This window comes from Protopterus annectens, chromosome 2.part2 (assembly GCF_019279795.1).
Source record: "Protopterus annectens isolate FY-2018-M chromosome 2.part2, PAN1.0, whole genome shotgun sequence".
In the NCBI taxonomy this organism is placed as follows: Eukaryota; Metazoa; Chordata; order Ceratodontiformes; family Protopteridae; genus Protopterus; species Protopterus annectens.
The window spans coordinates 608,234,671-608,253,900 of record NC_056730.1 but is presented as its reverse complement, the minus strand read 5'-3'; positions in this window follow the sequence as shown (position 1 = coordinate 608,253,900).

Here is a 19,230-nt window from a genome sequence, read left to right as displayed (position 1 = left end):
CCCTGGGATCACTTCATTGGCTCTTCTTGACAGAGGCTCAGTTAATTAATCAATGGGGCGGCGAAATCTGACACACTCTGGCTAGGCTTATAAATGCCCTTGAGCTGATAGCCTAGTACCTACCTATGAACATATAAGATATTAAGTAAGCTGTCATGTAGCCAATGCATTGAAATATTTTTTTTCTTCTACACTTCATTTTGTCTTAATTGGACTCTCATAATGATGGTTTGGCACCCAGGGCAGTGTATTTAATTAAAGTCCCAATTTGTGTGGTTTTGAGCATAACTCTGTCCTTTTCTAGTTGGTCACACACCCCTTCCCATTGGCCCCATTCATTCAACTGTCTTCTGCAGCCCCCCTTTGATTTGAAGTCACAAGCCACCACTGGTACCCATAACAGTCCAGGTGAAGCATGTGCCTCTGGTACATATGTTACATAAAAGTGCCATCCAGAGGGTGTTAGGCAACATCTAGAACACATATTCATAATTGTGACATGTGTCCCACCCTGCAGGCCTTTAATGTGCTACTGTGAGCAGCAGTGAGTGTGATGGGAACAACCAGTTTGGCCGGACATTGCATGGCTCAGTTATTCCTACATTGTATTGACATGCATATAGTTGTTGTGCCACAGACTGGGCTCTGGGCCAGGACTGTGGGTGTCTGGATGTGACACATGCTAGGAATGTAACAGATAGATGATATATACAGTAATATATTAACAATATATATTATATAGTTATATTAATATATTATAATAATATATATTATATGGTATATTACTACTAAGGTATTATAGTATGTCAGGTGCATTTGTAAGATATATGTGCATGCATACAGTGTGCTACACATGATTGGCATGGACATGTGTGTTCAGATGGGTATGACGTGTGACACAGTTGTCTGTCATGGATTGTAACCCCAATCTGTACTGCATTGCCAGTATGCCAGCATGCAGAATAGATTTTATGACAACACTGCCATAAGTAAGGGGCACAACTGTGTTCATTCAGCAACAGTCTGTGCATTTTTTAGCTCTACCTGATATTGTAGGCCTCCTGTACATCCAGCAGCATTTATTTGTCTGTGTACTGGTTTGCTGTATGCGCCAAAGACCCAAGTTAGGATTACCACCTTTTCAAATAGCCAAAGTGAGGCTTTTTTAGTAAAAACATCAGATTTTGCAGGTCCAAACATACCAATTTCCAGCACAAAGGACAGAACTTCAGTTTTAGCCTAAATAGAAGCTTAGTATTGTAGCATTTCAGTTGCTTATTTTGTTTCTTATAACATTTAGGTGTTTTAGATATGGAATAACTGTTTTATGCAACTATTACATAAAATATTGGAAATACATTTGTCTTAACATATCAGGACATTTTCCATTGTTTCTATTTCTTTGCAGGACACAACTGGCCAAAGAGGGTCTGTCCCCTCACAAAGTGGGACAGGTGGTCACCCTTGCCAAAGTACACTGTGATTTGTCGCAGTATATATAGGAGTAGTGTGTCACTGGCAATCAGTATATGTTTGTAAAAACAGTACTTGGTCTTCAGATCTCTGTTGACCTACTGGTGTAATGCACTCTGTTGTAGTTGACAAGGTCATGGGTGCAATAATTGAAAGTGGTGTCTTTTTTTCCTAGTGTTACATCACTGTACTGCATGATATATTTAGCCAAAATGCATCTGTGCCCTGGAGCTGAGTTGGTGTAGTGGCGTGTTTCTCTGAAAATAGTTTAGAAGTACCTGGGTCCAATACTTGGCAGTGTTGTCTTCTTTATTCCTAATGTTACATGGCTGTACTGCATGATATATTTAAAAAGCAGTGTAAACTCTCCAGAGCTGATTTGGCTTAGTGGTGTGTTCGTCTACACCCTAGTGCACAGGGTCCTGGATTTGGCAGTGATATCTTTTTTTTCCATAATGTTACATGATTGTACTGCATGATGTACTTACAAAAGCTAACACATAGAACGTTGACAGTCCCAGTGTCTTGAGATGAAAATCACCAAAAAACGGCAATTCAGCAGCTGAAAAGTGTGTACGAAAGCCAGTGGAAGAAATGAAACAAATGCCTTCAAAAACCAGCGATATCCACAGCCAAACTCTCAGCTGTTAGATAAACTTTTAGAAAGCCAGTGGAACAGATTAAACAAATTAAATAAATTTCTTCAAAAAACAACGGTATCCTCAGCCAAACTGTAATTTTATTAAATGAAACACAGAATAATACAACAGGTTAAGTGCTTTCACTTGCTAAATGGCAAGCTTCTTCACCCGAGGATGGTGCAGGACCAGTGGAGAAGGCAGCCCTAGGTTGGGTCCCAGAAAAGCTGGGACCTGGTGCCATGGTCAGATGAGGCAGGACAGGCAGATCCAATAGGATCGGCCTACCCAAACATGCTATGATGTTGAGGTTTGTAAAAGTGTATTGGTTAGTCACGAACAAAACATTTCAACATTAGTCATAACAGCATGCATAGGTATTCCAATTAACCCAGAACAATAGAATTTAAAAATTGCATATCAAATGGAGGGCATGCATAAATGGAATAACAGTCATTATTATAACAGCATGCCAGTAACAGTTGTGGCAACAAGCCACCAACAGTGGAATTTCAACAAGGTATGTTAATATGCAACCACTGAAATATATGAACAATAATACAACACAAGTCCCAACATTAGGGTTTGAGAACAACATACCCATAGAATATGAATAATAATTAGTAATGCAGATAAGGGGTGGGTGAGAGAAAAACAGCTCATTACCAACTGTATATGCTATATTTTTCACAACAGTACTGCTAAGTACTCTGCAGGTCTGTGCTTACTTCACATCTACCTTTGGCCTATAGCTCCTGTAGCTGTTAACCTGGAATGATATGGGGTAAGCTGTAAGAACTCTAGGTACATAACTAGAGGGGACTCATACATGTCAGGGTTACATACATGACTAACAAGGTGTACCTTGCACTGATGTTGTGTGAGTGTTGTACTGGCATACTTCAACTGGATTTATATCTGAGTCCAAGGTTATTAGCAACAGTGATCACTAGCCATGACAGTGTGACACTTTAGAGACATGTATTGGGATGAGTGCATGGTGTATATACCTATCCTGCTGTCATTTGCAGGCATGGGGTTGGACACTAGTACATTTGTACACAGTTTATTAGTATACCCTTCATACAGCTAATACAAATATTTCTTTACCTGTAATCCCTGTAGAGAAAATATCTGATAACACTTCCTGACTAATTCTACAAATAGTCAGGATTACTTGTGTGTAACTATAAACACATCTTAGGATCACTCCCTGGATTCAAAATGTGGTCTGTGTGTGCACAAATGAACAATATATCAATTTCTTACCACTCTGAGCTACTGCGACACTGCTGTTGGTTGTGTGACTGATATCTGTATAAAAATCACTTGGTTACAAACTCTGACCTTGTAATATAAGTAGATTGTCAAGGAAGACTGTAGTGACAGTTGCACATACATGCATGAGATTCATGCATAATAGATTGCTAGTGAACTGTGTATTACTACGTTGAATACAGGTGTACACATTTAACCCCTAGCAGATGTGAGTATGTGTGATCTGTACAGACCATAGCAGGGTTTCTGGGTTGCATACCCGACCCATATACATTTGCACATCATATATTTGCAGTCTCCACCTATTGCAGTCGCATACTTGCCTGCATTAGCATACCTACATTCAGGACTACATGTAGCTGAAATGCAAAGGTTAACACAAGACAATGCTGCAGGGAACACACTATAATACATTATACATTATTATTCAAGGTTCAGATCTTAGTGTAGAACATATATCAAATTCCATTGTATCTTGTTTTACAGGTCCACATCTACAGTTTAGCATAACAGTTGGTTATCGGCCAAACCTTACTAAGTGCATGGTCTCATAGCCATATTTGCTGTGTAGCACCTGTACAACTGTATTTCTTTAACAAGAGACCAGAATAAACACAACAGTTTGTGGAAGTAACTTTTATTGAGGGTGACATGATACAGTGGTTTATTACATTCAAAATTCTAAATTCAGTTGTACTGCATATCCTGTAGATGATGAATGAAAATAATTTATTCCCTTCACAGTAGCAATCGCAGCCTACTTTATTACCAGATTCATTCCTACACAGTATTACTACAGTATTGTCCTTCTTTCATAAATAGTAGCTTGTTTTCTGCCTTCATCTGTATTGCACAGTATTTGGCATTAGTCATGTATATCAGTGTGGGTCTAACAACACATTTATTCATTACAGTCAGAACACACTATACCTAATGGCAGCAGACAATTACACTTTCTTATTTATTGTACTATATATTGCAAGACAAATCTGTACTCACTGTACTGTTGGTGCAGCCTCACCAGATGCCCAGTGTGGGCCTCAATGTTATGAGCCCTGACCTCTGCAGTCGGGAGGGGGGACACACCATTATGCATACCTATCTATCAGATATTCATATTTCAATTTGATAAATCACCAGTTGATATACTTACAAACTTCTGGGGCATTCTGGGCATGAGCATCTTGGATCCATTGGGCCAAGAGCACCTCCTTCTTCCACTTCAAGTCATTAGAATGATGATGGACCTGTTCACTAGTGTGGGGGATTCCAGTGGCATTGGTGAGCTCACATGCTAAATGGTCCCAGGCCTCAGACTTGTATTTTTGGCCCTGGTACTAGCCCTTTAGCAGTCTGTCATCATAGTTTTTAACAAAGAGGCCAGACATGACCCTGAACTCCAACATGACTCAGCACTGCACCCAAAAGCACGTTCCCTCTCCAGCACCTGCCATAGTTCCTGCATGGATCAAATTCTAACAGGTTCTCCCTGTATTCCTGCTTGTGCAGTTTGAATAAGGTCATTTTTCTGCCCTTTTGCCACCTTTGGACCATTTTTTAAAAATGCTAAGCACAGTTCAGCAGTGCACAAATCCTCTAAGCTTAGTTGAGCAGTACTTAAAGTGGCAAATGCTTAGCAGTGCACAAATCCTCTTAGCTCAGCTGAGGACTGCTTAGAAGGGGACTGCTTAGCAATGCTCAAACCTTCTAAGTAGAGCTAAGTGTTGCTAAATATTGCTCAGACAGGACCTGTTTAAGCATTGCTTGACTTGGCTTAGCAGTGCTTAGCAGAACTTAGCTAAGGGCAAACAAGATTTTTCATTTAAAAAAAATGGATATTGATTACTCATTCTTGATACATTACTATTAAGTGTATGCATTTTACTTTACATGACCTCCCCTATGTGCTTTCATTATGTTACCTTGGGGTATGACTGTACTGTATCGGACACTTGTGTTTAAATGGTGGTTTTCATCTCATATCTCCACTGACACTGGGATTCTGGACCAGCTACAATACCCTGGTTAACAAATATCAATAACTACATAAATAAATAAAATAAAAATTAATATAGAAATGCTTTCCCATGTAAAACCTAAATAGTCCGTTTGGGTATTTGAACCGTGCACCTACTGCGCATGAAGCCATGACTCTAACCACTCAGCTAACTTGGGTGTGAAGATGTCAGCTATACAGTTCTATATAGATTCTTGATACGTTTAAGCACTGCTGAGCAAAGTGCCACACCAGGCAAACCTATGCTTAAACTTTAAAGAAAAAGAAATAAAAAAATTAACAAATACATATAATGTGGAAATAACATTTAATTAACATGCAGTATGGCACTCTGACAGTACAGTGGGTGTGTTACAGTCACTGTAACACACTCCCTACAGCTACATTTTCAGAATGGCCAGGAACACACAAATATTATGCATTTTAGTGGTGTATGGCACTTTGAAAGTGCAGGGGGGTGTGTTGTGGACACTGTTACACACTCCCTGTATGACATACATATATTTACTTATGAAAAAGTGTCCGAGGACACTTTATTTGAATCATTTAGTGCCATATGACACTTTGACAATGCAGGGGGTGTGCTATGGATACTGTAACACACCCCCTATGTGATATTACACTTAACATTATTATGTAAGTGTCTGAGGACACTTTCTTTATTGTTTTAGTGCTGTACAGTACTTTGAAAGTGTAGGGGGTGTGTTGTGGACACTGTTATACACCCCCTGTGTGACGTATATACATTTAACTTATAAAAAAGTGTCTGAGGACATTTTCTTTATTGTTTTAGTGCAGTGCAGCACATTCAGAGTCTAGGGGGCATGTTACAGATCTGCAAGCACTGTAACACACCCCCTAGCACTCATTCAGTATCTGTGTACACGGCTCCCCCCATCAGCAATCATTCATTAATATGCAAGGCGTGCTGCTGAGAGGAAGATGCAGACATGGACAGCATTCACTCTGTGTAAGAATAATGCAATTCCTACATGGAGTTTATTAAATCTGGGTGAATGTTTATATCTTGCATATTTGCCAAATGTATATTCGATCTCCTTGTACACTCACTTGTTTTGACCAGTATGATATTCCTATTTAAACTTGCCGTTTTCTCTGTGGTTTATCTCGCACACACTGTTTGCCATATTTAAGTTACTATTTTTTTTTTTTTTTTGTCTTTACAAGTTTAACCTGTCTAGCCATTTCTGGTACTTTATTCCAAAGTTAAAATCACTTTTAATTGTAACTTTTGTGACACTTCAATATTAGCGAGCCCAATTACAATTCTGCCTCTAATCCGTTAATGTTTTATTTTTATCAAACCAACAGCTTTCAACCTGTTCACATATGCACCTCACAAAAGCTTCAGCATTTAAATATGTAGCTTAAGCACATCTATAGAAGCATGTCCTTTCATGCATAATATCTTTTTGAGCTCAAAATGTTCATTGGGCTTATTAATTATTTAACTCATAGGTAGCACTCTGGCCCTCTGAGAATGAAAACAAATTATATATTTCCTTTACTTCCTTGCCCATGGCATATAATAAAGTGGTTATTTGAAATGTTTTGGTTTCTTTGTTTAACTTAACTACAGTCCAGAAATGTTTGAACTTCTGCCTCCATGCTGGTCAGGCAAATGGCTTCCTAAAGTCAAACAGCTCCTGTCTTTTAAATGTTGTCATATCCAAGGAAAGATCATTTTCTAGGGCTAAATGGCTGAATTCGGTAAAATATTCAATTTGCAATGTAAAACTATACTAATTCTCAGTAAAAATGGCTTACTCTGAACTTGATGACATTTGCCTGACTCGGTTTTGTAGTTTTCTGGTCTGAAATGTTGCTGTTGCTATTCTATCCATACATCCATCCATAACCCCTTTTTCCTAATTTTGTCCATGGGGTCGGTGTGTCACTTCTTTCTTGAAATTATCCCACTTCTGACAGTATATCATAATGTGCAGCTTTAGTTATCCAGTCACATTCATCGGTAGCCTAAATAATAGCAAGGTAAATCAGACTTTTAATGTTACTCAAAATGGTAACAAAGCAATAATGATGTTAGCTTTTTAGCTCATCACAAATACTGTAACAACTGTCAAAACAGACTCAATGCATTCAGGGATGCAACATTCCTTAAAATAACCTTGATACTAATACTACATTATTTCTTAAAGTGGCAATGCTATTATACATATTAGCAGTTTATATAAGTACAAAACAGTTATAATTTCTTATCAAAATATTAAATACTATTTGCACTTAAGGGGAGTAAAATAATTTTGTGTGCACATTTTTATCATTGATTGTACTTTGCGTACAGCACCTGGATTTATTATAACATGTTTCTGTTGAATGTTCAATGTGACATATTATTTGTGCAATGTATATACATTCTACTTATTCCCGCAGTGGTGGTGCTGCGGTAGCATTTTCGCCTCACAGTAAGACGTTGTCTGGTTTGATTCTCAGCTAGAACGTCTTCTGCGTGGAGACATGCATGAATGGGCGTACCTTTGTTGAAGGTTGTGCACCAGGACTGGTAACTCGGCATGTAAAAATCAACTACCAATCCTTAGTGGACTGGAGTTCTGCTGTGCTGACCCCTAACTGGGAAAAGCCGAAAGACACATATACATTCTCCTTATTAGATCTAATTTTGCTTTGAAGAAGTCTCAAGCCAAGTGGGATGAAAGCACTGAAGCCTACAACATGATGCTCCATGCAATAAGTTTTATTTGTTATTTGCATGCTTTGTATACATTGGTGCCACAGTCCTTTCAAGTTTTGTGGCTTGCTATATTTTTAATTATATTTTGAGTTATTGAATAATAATGTTCGGCATATTTATACCAAGTTTATAAAACATAATAGAGAAGACCTTGCTTCACAATCTGCTATACTGCTGTCACATATTTCCATCCATATAGGTGATTTTGGACTAGAAGTACAAAAACATATATGGCATCTATTATCTACATTAGCTATACAAGTATATACATACAATACATTTCTGGATCAATTATTATTCTAAGATGAATAGGTTGACACTATGAGCCGAAACTATTAACACAAAATTGTTAGGGAGCATTTTTTTAAATGGTACATAATGCTAACTTGCACATTTCCTGTTTCTAACATACAAAATACCAATTTATTTGCATGATAGTATAAAAACAAAAGGAGTCATATTACAAAATCAGACAGGAAAGTATCCTTTCTGCTATAAAGGCTTAATACCTATTGGTAGATGGTTTATTTTCTGTCAAAATGCAATATAAAATATGTACTTCCCTCACTCAATGTATTAGTTTACATTTATGATGCATAAAAGATGCAGGTGACTTCCCAGACCTTCAGGTTTACGCCTTCCAACTCTTTTAGAACTGTAGTAAAATATCTTGAATGCACATACCTTTCTGTTATACTGCATACTTATCTCAATGCAACTTTTTATATTTTTAGTTCTTGTTTACCAACTTTACCATCAGATGCAATCTCTGTTGTTAGACTTATAAGATCATCGGATCATAGGAAGTTACTAGGCTACTGGCCCTGAGACCCTTATAAGCATAGCCAAGAGTTTATCCCATGTTTAGACAAGTCAGTACCCAAAGCCCCTGTCCAACAGGGACACAGGTGGAATCCCAGGGGTATATTTCCTGTTTCCCATCCAGTTATCCAGGTTGTGCTTAAAAAGGGATAATGAGGTACTCTGACTTGGAGAGGGAGTCTGTTCCACAGATGGGGGACTCTCTGGAACACTAATCTATTCCACCAAGTCCTACTGATGTCACAGACCAGACTGAGGTCACGTGTATGGGTTACTTGAGTGGAGCTTGACTTGCAGATATGCAGCAGTCCTATCAAGGCGAGGTCTGAGATCACCTTGTATGCCAGACAGAGGTCACCTCTGAGGAGTCTGTATGAAATTGAGTAGAGGGATAGGGCTTTTAGCCTATCTGTGCATGGTAGATGTTTGAGGCCCTGGATTCTCCTGGTGAGGAACCTCTGTGGTCTCCCCAACTGCAGCATGTGCTTTGCAAGGTACATGCCGAAAGGGATGTTGTACTCAATAATGGGCCTTATAAGGGAATAATACAGGGATGTTATGACTTCCTTGTCCTTGGATGATACACCCTTACTTATTAGGTGGGCCAAGTAGAAACCTTTCCTTACAATGGAAGCAACATTGGTGGTCAAAAGTCAGGTTGCTCAACCTGAATGCCCAAATCTCTCATGACTGATTGCATGCTTAGGACGTTGATATTAATGTGATAATTTGTGGGGATGTCTCTCTCCACAAAGAGGATGATGATGCATTTTTTGGAATTCAGCTTGAGGCCATGTTTCTGGCATCAGTCATTTGTTTGGGTGAGACTGTCTTGGCGGATGTCCACATCACTAGGGGAATTGATGACTGCGCCCAGCTTGCAGTCATCTGCAAACTTGGTCAGCCATAGCCCACTGGTTTTGGTCTGCACCTCGGAAAAGTATATCCCAAATAACAGAGACCCTAAGACCGAGCCCTGGGGTATGCCGCTCATTATGGGTCTACTGATTGAGGTGGCTTCCCCTATCCTGACTAGGTTTTTCTATGAGTGAGCCAGTTAGCTACCCATCTGGTAACATACAGATTGATGCCTAGTTGAGACAGTTTATCTATTATGCCCGAGTGGGGAATAGTATCACTTAATCAATGATCATGATTTAAATAGTCATCTAATACAAACCTACCATCCTTAGTGTACCCTAACACTACTTGGAAAGAGTGCATGTAATGGGACAGAACCATAGGGTGGAAAATTGCATGGCATTGATGGTGGTGAGATTAAATTACCCCAAAACTCCCAGGAATCATATAATTTTTTTAACTACATCTGAAATCTTCAGGGGAATACCTAGCTTTGTGCACAGTTGATTGTGGATGGCACCACCTATACTCAACCAGAGGAAATGGACAGCCATCTAGCACACAAATTTGGATCAAACTTCACTCCCCGTTCCAAAGGTCATCCCCCAAAGTAAACTTGCTGACATTGCTCAGCCTATTATATCAAGAGAGCAGGTCATCTCTGCATTGTCTAATGCCAAAAACACAGCATCAGTGTACCTTGACAACATCCCAGGTTACCTAGCAGACCCACTTGGATCCCTATTTAACCACAGCCTCCCGACAGGCTATGTTCCAGCAGAATGGAGGGCAGCAGCAGTAATTCTTCTGCACAAGGTGGGATCATCAATTGAGCCAGAGAATTTTAGACCCACAGGCCTGACTAACCTTATCTGTAAGGCCATGAAAAGAATCATCATAGACCTTATGAACAAGGGCATAGGTAATCTTCAGATTCTGGACCCCACCCAGTAAAAATTCATTAAGAGTAGACCATGTCTGTTAAATCTAGTTGACTTCTTTGAAAAAGTCGCCAAGGCCTTGGATGAGGGAAAGACTATGCACACCACCTACCATGACCTGGCCAAGGCATTTGTCCCAGTTACAAAGCCCTTCCCTGACCCCTTCAACTTGGGTTAAATATGGCTAGCCTAGAAATCTCTTATTAACCTAAGAACCTATGAATTACGATTATTACAATGAATATGTTGTGAAAGGTTTTATAGCTGTCTCTAAGGAACTAATTACATGGGCTATATATTGTGATACTATGTATACTTCATATATGTGTTAGTTTTTTGTAATGCATGCACTACATACATGTGTTAAAAAGACTAATCTCAAAAATGAATATTTTATTTTATTTCATTTTATTTTATTTTGCAAGAGTTTCTACCCTTGATTGCTATCTGCAGTACATCATTTTAATAGCTTAACTGTGGTGCTAGACATGTACTTCATTTACATTTCACTTTAAGAAGCAAATTATTTGAAAAATGCCTCAAAAAGCTAGTTTATGGTTAACTTACAAAAGATAGAAACACAATGAAGTTAGTACTCTTGTAATATGACCATAGTGAGGATTCATTAACTTGCATGTACATATCATGCTATGCCTACATGCTTCGTGCATGTTAGAGCAATGGACAGCAGTGCTCATCAAATATGCAAGCCATTAAGCACAGCTATATGTTCAGCAGCACCTTTTCATGGCCCAAACACCTGTTGGTGGCCATGGTGAAGTGTACAGAGACTCGAGCACACATTATAAGCAACAGGTTGTGTATACACACAAATCCAGTATGTAAGCATGAGCAGACAGCACAATACAAGGCAAAGGCAACTTGAATTATATAATTATATAATTAAGAGGAGGGTGACGCTTAATGAGAAAAGTGTAATTTTATATATATATATATATATATATATATATATATATATATATATATATAGATAGATATATCAGTAGATTAGTGCACAAACAACAGTAATTAAACTTATTGTTAGCTGTAGAAGTAATCCTGTCCACTTAGAGACACATGAACAAAATAAAAAGACAATGCTGACAAAAGGATGTGAGAGGAACACAGTTACAGTAAAACAAACGGAGTAAATGTAATACATGTAAAATGAATTTAAACTACTTGTAATCCCACCTATCATGTAAAACAATTTTACTGAACTGTAAAGCTGTTGCAATATGAACTTCAGAAAGGGTCATTTTATTCTCATTTTTGTACTTGTAACCATAGAAAGGCTATTGCAAAGTTAAATCATCTTAGCAAAGCATATTTTGGATATTGTAAATTATACAATGACTCCCTATTAATATTCCAAAATGTGCACACTGATTGGCCAGCGTGCCCATTGTAAATCCCACAATATACCAACGGAAAAAGGTCCAGTCGCCCAGATTTTTTTCCGTTGGTATAAAGTGTCCAAAACCTTTTTTTTAATAAATAAAAAAAAAAAACGGAGCAATGAGACTTTCTTTTCTTCATTGCTTCCATTTCAAAGCATTGATGTACTGGGTATGCATAGGAACACAAGTCCCATACACATGCACAGTACATCAACACAAGGAAGCAGAATACCACCACCGGCAGAAGAACAGTAATGTGCCATTATACAAAGACATTATTTAAGAAACGTAAGTATTTTTTTCTTAAATAATGTCATTGTATAATAGCAATAACCAACTCCGTGGTTGTTGTATATTGAAATTTACCCATGGTTGGCTTTATTCAATCACTCGGGCTTCCCCCTCATGATTAAACCATGCCAGCCATGGGTAAATCTTCACTATACCATACCACATCATTAGTTATTGCTTATGTATACAATAGTTTATACAGTTATACAATATAAGTGTATGTTTTCCACTATATATTTCCTCAGTAGCATTGCTAGGGTGAGGCAAGACGAGCAACTGCCCTAGGTGCAAAGTGCTGTGGGGGGTGCAATAAATGGCTCCAGATCTTCCATTAATGCAATACTGGCTTTTAAAAGCCAGTATTGAATTTGCCGTCAAACTAGAGTGCTATACCACTCCATGTATTGTCTAAACTGTAGCAAAGGGAGTATATATAGTTTGCTATAGTTTAAAAGTTAAAAAATATGTTTTTGACTATGAATATGTGGTGACTGCCCATGGGTGGGGATCTCAGTTCCACTGTTGCCATATGTAGGCTCATGGACTTGCGATTTCCAAACATCCTTCCCGTCAATGGTGTTCACCCACCACGTGTCATATTCCGCCCCTGTATGCGTCTTGTTTGTCTTGTCTGTGCACCTCCCCAACCTACCTCCCCAAATATACCTACTTCCCCTACCCCACATTCCTCTCTCACCTGAAAAAAAAAATGGGCAATCTGCTCCCACAAAAAAAATTACGCCCCATACATAGCTGCCCATTTTGCACACATGTCCACTGGACACATAATCTGAAATTTAATTGGCAGTACAACATACTTTGTTGTCCTCACCTCTCTCTCAGGAGTTGAAGGTTTCAAAGTTCCTGCCAAATTCCTAGTATATGCACAGCTGTTGCTGTTAAAGAAATGGGCAGCTATGGACCTTCCCTACACCTGTCCTGCACATCCCTAGCTGTTTTCCCTACTGTCTTACCCTCTTTGTGCCCCTTTTTCACCACTTTCTTATCACCCCATTTTCTTTTCTTTCAAAGAAATTAGCGCGAGGGTAAGCGGGAGTAAGCACTTTTAAGCAGTCGTTAGCAGGTTTGCGCAAGTGTGTGCATGTGTGCGCTTAGCTAAGTATTGCTAAGCTTCACGCAAACCTGCACAAACCCGCTTACAACTGCTTAAAAAAAGTGCCTTAGTTAATCTGCATGTGAGGGCCCTTGTTCTGCTCAGCAGCAAAATAAAACACCACTGTCAGTCTCGAACCCCGGACACACTAAACTGCATGAAGTACCACTAAGCTACAGTAGATACATAGCAGGTTGTTGCTGAAATATATATATCATGCATCAGAATGAGTGAATTTAAAGGAAAGATAGGAATGCCACAACACAAAACCTGTTCTGTGGAACTTTACCAGCAGTTGTTGTGGAATTGCATTACATGACTGTGATAACAGAACCAGCCATTCTAGCAGTAAATAATGTTACAGCAGCACTTTACAACCCCCACACAGTATCATAGCAGGACAATCCCCTCCCAAATGTACAAAATACCTGTGTGCTCAGGGTCCAGCAAGGATGTAGGTAGGCATACTCAGTACTGGAATTGTCCAGTTTTCATGAGCATCCTGTGATAATGTCAACAAAATAAAAAGCACAAACTGTGCAGAAGTGACTACATTAATATCCACCGTATAGCAGTTCCCAAACAGTTCATGTGCCAAATGAAAACATCTCAATAACTACGTATGTATGGCAGCTAATTCTATAAGTAGAAAATAAACTACATACTCCCATGTATCTTGTGTTAGCATTTGTAGGGGTGAGTACAATTCTACACTGTCAACTGTGTACTGGAAGTGGCAACATTCAGGTCTGAGTACAACATTCAAATCACTGGCTACACCCCTAGCAACAGTTAGAAGTATACCGACCTTCTGACTTACACAACGGTGTCCACAGCAAACAAGCATGGTCCCCACTTTGGAAATCTGAAAGGGCTATGCCTACCTGACTTAGCAATTTATAGCACTGGGTTGCTATGACAGTGAGTACTGCACAGCAGGCTGCATGCAATAGCCAAATGGTGGCCACCAACTGGTACAGAGGCCATCACACGCACATGTGCAGATACCTATAAAAGCAGTCTGTACTTACCGTCCACACATGCAATCATTTCATTGCAGGTATGGAGGGAGAGAGAGAGAGAGAGACACACATAGAGGCAGACAACAGCTGCAGCAGAAATAAAGAAAAAGATCCAAAGAAAATATATTGAAAGAAAAAGTCATATGTTGAAAAAAAAAGATAACAAAAAGAATATATTGAAAACAAAATAATATACTGAAAATAAAAAAAATTATATTGAAAGAAAATATATTGAAAAAAAAATATATTGAAAAAAATATATATTTAAAAAAATATATATTGAAAAAATATATATTGAAAAAGTATATATATATTGAAATAAAATTTTTATTGAAAAAATATATAAATTGAAATAAAAAATATATTGAAAAAAATATATTGAAAATTAAATAATATATTGAAAAGAAAAAGTATACTGAAAAACAAATATACCTTGAAAATTAATTCAAGATATACAACAACAAATACGAACACGTGCAAAGGAAAGGTATGAAACAGCTATGTATTTACTGGCATGTAGTAGATGTTTATGAAGAGTACTCTACATAGTTTGAATCATCCATATGTGGCAGCAGTACGTATCAATGCACAGATGCCCTGCATAACTACTGGCATGGAGAAATGAGTATGTAGCTGTGTGCAGTGGGATGTGACTGTGACATATGTAGTTCAGCATTAAATGTCAAACATCTGATCCATGTTATCTGTGTTCTGTACAGTAGTGTGTACAATGTCTGTTTGGGTGAGTAGCCCATACGGTTATGTAAACATGGATGTGACAGAGTAACAAACGCATGATAGCCATATTAACGTGTAGCTTAGTATTGGCAACAGCTGTACCAGGCTAGTATGCCAACCTAGCATTTGCAGCTATATATACATTCTCTAATATTACTGTGTGCTCACATGTGACACCTGTTCATGTTGCAGCAAGGCCCAACAGGTCAGCCATGAGAAGCACAAACTTTCAACAGTGTGTACCTTGTGTGTGTATGGCCCACACATACGGAGAGATCTGTCTGTGTCAGATATATTAGCATCTGTATATGTGCATAGAGCAAGGGACATACTGCAACTGTTTGTGAAGGGTGGGCATATATATGTTGTTGAAGGTTGTTATGTGCATATTTCTATGTAGGTTGTAGTGTGTGGCAAACAAGACAGCATTCAGCGCTGGTATATGACATGTGGTGGTTAAACGTTGTGGGTATGATTCGTCAGGTCTGCAGTGTTGCAGCCAGTGAGTCCTGCTAAAGCTACATGGGCTAAGAACACTTTCAATGTATTCCGCACAACACTGTGCAATATTATGACATAACTCTATACCTCACAACCTTTGCATAATTGATATCCCCACCATGAAAGGTGGACTGTATATGTGCCTATATGTATCTCTGTATGTACACCAATGGATGTTTATATGTTTGTGTGTGTATATATACACATATATATATATATATATATATATAGAGAGAGAGAGAGAGAGACAGGGTCATATTTACTGCAACAGATGCCTGGTGACAATGCCATGGCCTCACACTCAATGTTGACACTGGGACACAGGTGGACAGTAGTCTCCCCTCTGATGATCACAGTGCCACACTAGTCATGTCATCTGTCTACGTGGCATACGTCATCACAAAAGGTGTGTCATCCAGGGAAATATAGGTCAGTGTTCCTCTCTACTCATCACACATAAAGCTCATTATAGAGTACAATGCCTCATGTGGTATGTACCTCACAAGACATCTACAGCAACTGGAAATGACACAGACATACCTCACAAAGAGTAATACCGGCCTTAAACAGATGCCCTATGCAGACCGTATCACAAACCCACAACTAGACTGTCTCACATACCGCCTACCCAGGGGTGACCTCTGCCTAACATACTAAGTTATGTCAAACCCAGAGCTGTTGGACATGCTCCACGTAAACAGATCACAGTCTCTACTAGCTACACGCTCTAGGGACACAAACCTTTTGACCACAATAAACAGCACATGCTGGAGGGATAGATTCCTATCTCAGAGACATCCCATACTCTGGAACAAACCAACTATCCATAGTAAACAAAGCTCCTAATTAGCAGTCATCATAAATAATCCTGAAGATTGTATGGGAGATAGTGAATACACCCAGGCAATCACCTCTGTGTCTCTGCTTGACAGGGCCACGTGAAATGTAATTGCCTGTGTGTCAAAGGCCAGGGTAGCATATGGCAAGACTTCTATAGGCCCTAGGGCCAATAGCCTGTTACCTACCTATGAAGTGATACACACCCACATGTACTTGTTGCAATAATTGCTATGTGAGGTTGACTAAGTGTGATGGTGAATGTGTTGTTGAATGTGTCAGAGTTTGGTATATGTGTGATAGCTTAGGGGGAAACTGTTTCTGTCATGGTATTGTGTGTCCTAGCTGTGATCCCAGCAAAAGATGTGTATGCAATTGCTAAGCAGAAAAAGCAGTATGCCATATGGTCTGACGTAGTCCCTTGTTGTCGACTGGGGTGTCCCATTGTAGGCTAAAGCTGTACATGTATGCTTATTGAGTGTTACTGCTGGTGAATCCAACTCCTGTATGAACTGTAGTACTACCTGAAGCTGTATGCCTAAACAGCACAGTATGGTGTATGTCCACATTTATTGGAACCACTGTTTTGTGTATTCCCTGTAGTCCTCACAGATTACATACCTCAGACATAAGGTCTCATAACTACTGACACACAGTACTGTAAGGTACACAGGTAAAGGTCACCTGGGTTGCCATACCTTTGTGTCTGGTATGTATGTCTGATGTGTATGTGGGTATGCCTGTACCATGGCCTCGGTCATATGTGTGTTACAGGATATAACTGTCTAGCAACATGTATAGTCTAGTACAGCAGTATGCCACCTATATTAATGAATGTGCACATATGTTAGGCAGGGGTCTGCCATCAACAACTAGTGTGATATACTGGTAATACTGTCATTGGACTTTACAATCATCACAATGGATTACATATTTCATGATGCATTAGCATGATATATACCTCCTGTGGCTAGGTGGTGCATTGTGTCACATACAGTGTGCCATGTACTGTTGTATAGTCTTCCATACTGTTTTAACTTTGTTGCTGTGCAAAATATGGTTTGATATATAGAGTGTGCCAGGCACTGTCAGGCAGTTGTGGGTTGAGAACTGATATGTGGTATTGAAAGTGTGCATCTTCTGACAGCCAATAGGTTGCTATATATGACAGTTAATTGATATCTGTACTTTAGAATGTTACGTGTTCCACATGACTTGCTCACACATATTGTTTCATTGTCTTCCAGGGTCATGTCCCACCATCATAATCCCACCTATAGCACGGCGTAGGAAGAACAGATCACAGTGAGCCTGGTGCAGCACTATGCCCTGCTGTTCTCCAGAACCAACCAGGACCAGCATGAGCGGACTGCGCTGTGGCAAGTTCTTGTCCGTAGGGTAAATGACATAGGCATGCATAACTGGACATATGAGCAGGTATGCCATCACTGCAGTGATTTAATTAGACATGTCCAGCAGCATGCGTCTGATATCAGCAGACAACAGCTTGCCTCAGGTGGGGGAGTAGCCATCCATCCTCCCCTCACCAGAGTGGAGGAGCTACTCCTGAGCCAGGTGGCTCCTGGACAACAACAACAACAACAAGTAACATGTGTCATTATGGAGCCACCCAGCAAGTTGACATGGAGCATGCAGGTAACGTGGCATAGCTGTAGACTACTGTTACCTCTATTAGTAGAGCATGCTTATGTGAGATGTGTACTGTGTAGTTATACTACGTGGTGCCTAGTGTTGTGCAATACTAATAATTAGGAATATAATCTGTAGGCCTGTGACTGTCAATCACTGTACTACTGTAAGATTGCAAACACACAGTAGCAATGCCACAGTTGTTGCCACTGACAAAGTGTCTCATATCCTTGTAGGTCCCTCTGGTGTGACAGCAAAGCAGCAGACCCATGCTGATGAGTGTGTTCTACCTTTAATATTGCTAATTAAATGTGCATGTCATAGGTGAGGTGTAGGCCATGTACACATAACACACCTACGCATAATGCATGCTGTGCATGTTTGCTGTGAGACTATGCACATCCCAGTAACGTGGGTAGCTGCCTAAAACACATACAATACACAGAGCATCCCACACAATTGTGGCAACACTGTAGTGGTCATTGGATAGGCAGAGTCGATACACATGCACACAACATACACAACTTTGTCATACGCAGTACACGTTAACATGCTACACATGGCGTATTCAGACACCCGCTGCAAGGTCACACTACAGTATCCTAAATGTCATCAACACAGCACACATAATATACCTGAGGGGTAGATGCCTCACATGTGGCTGTGCGACACTCTTCAACACATAACACATTCATGTTAGGCAATGCCCCCTATTGTGCACCTTACAAACCCATGTAACAACTGGCTGTGAAATGGTGAATGTAGCCATGGTACTGCAGTTCCGGTACAGCATGGTATGTGCTGGTCTGGCACACATTAGTAGCCTTGAGTGACCACATGATGCTGCATGATGATGGCTCATGGTAGTACACCCCATCCAGTTACAGTGACCACAGTACTACACATAGCATTA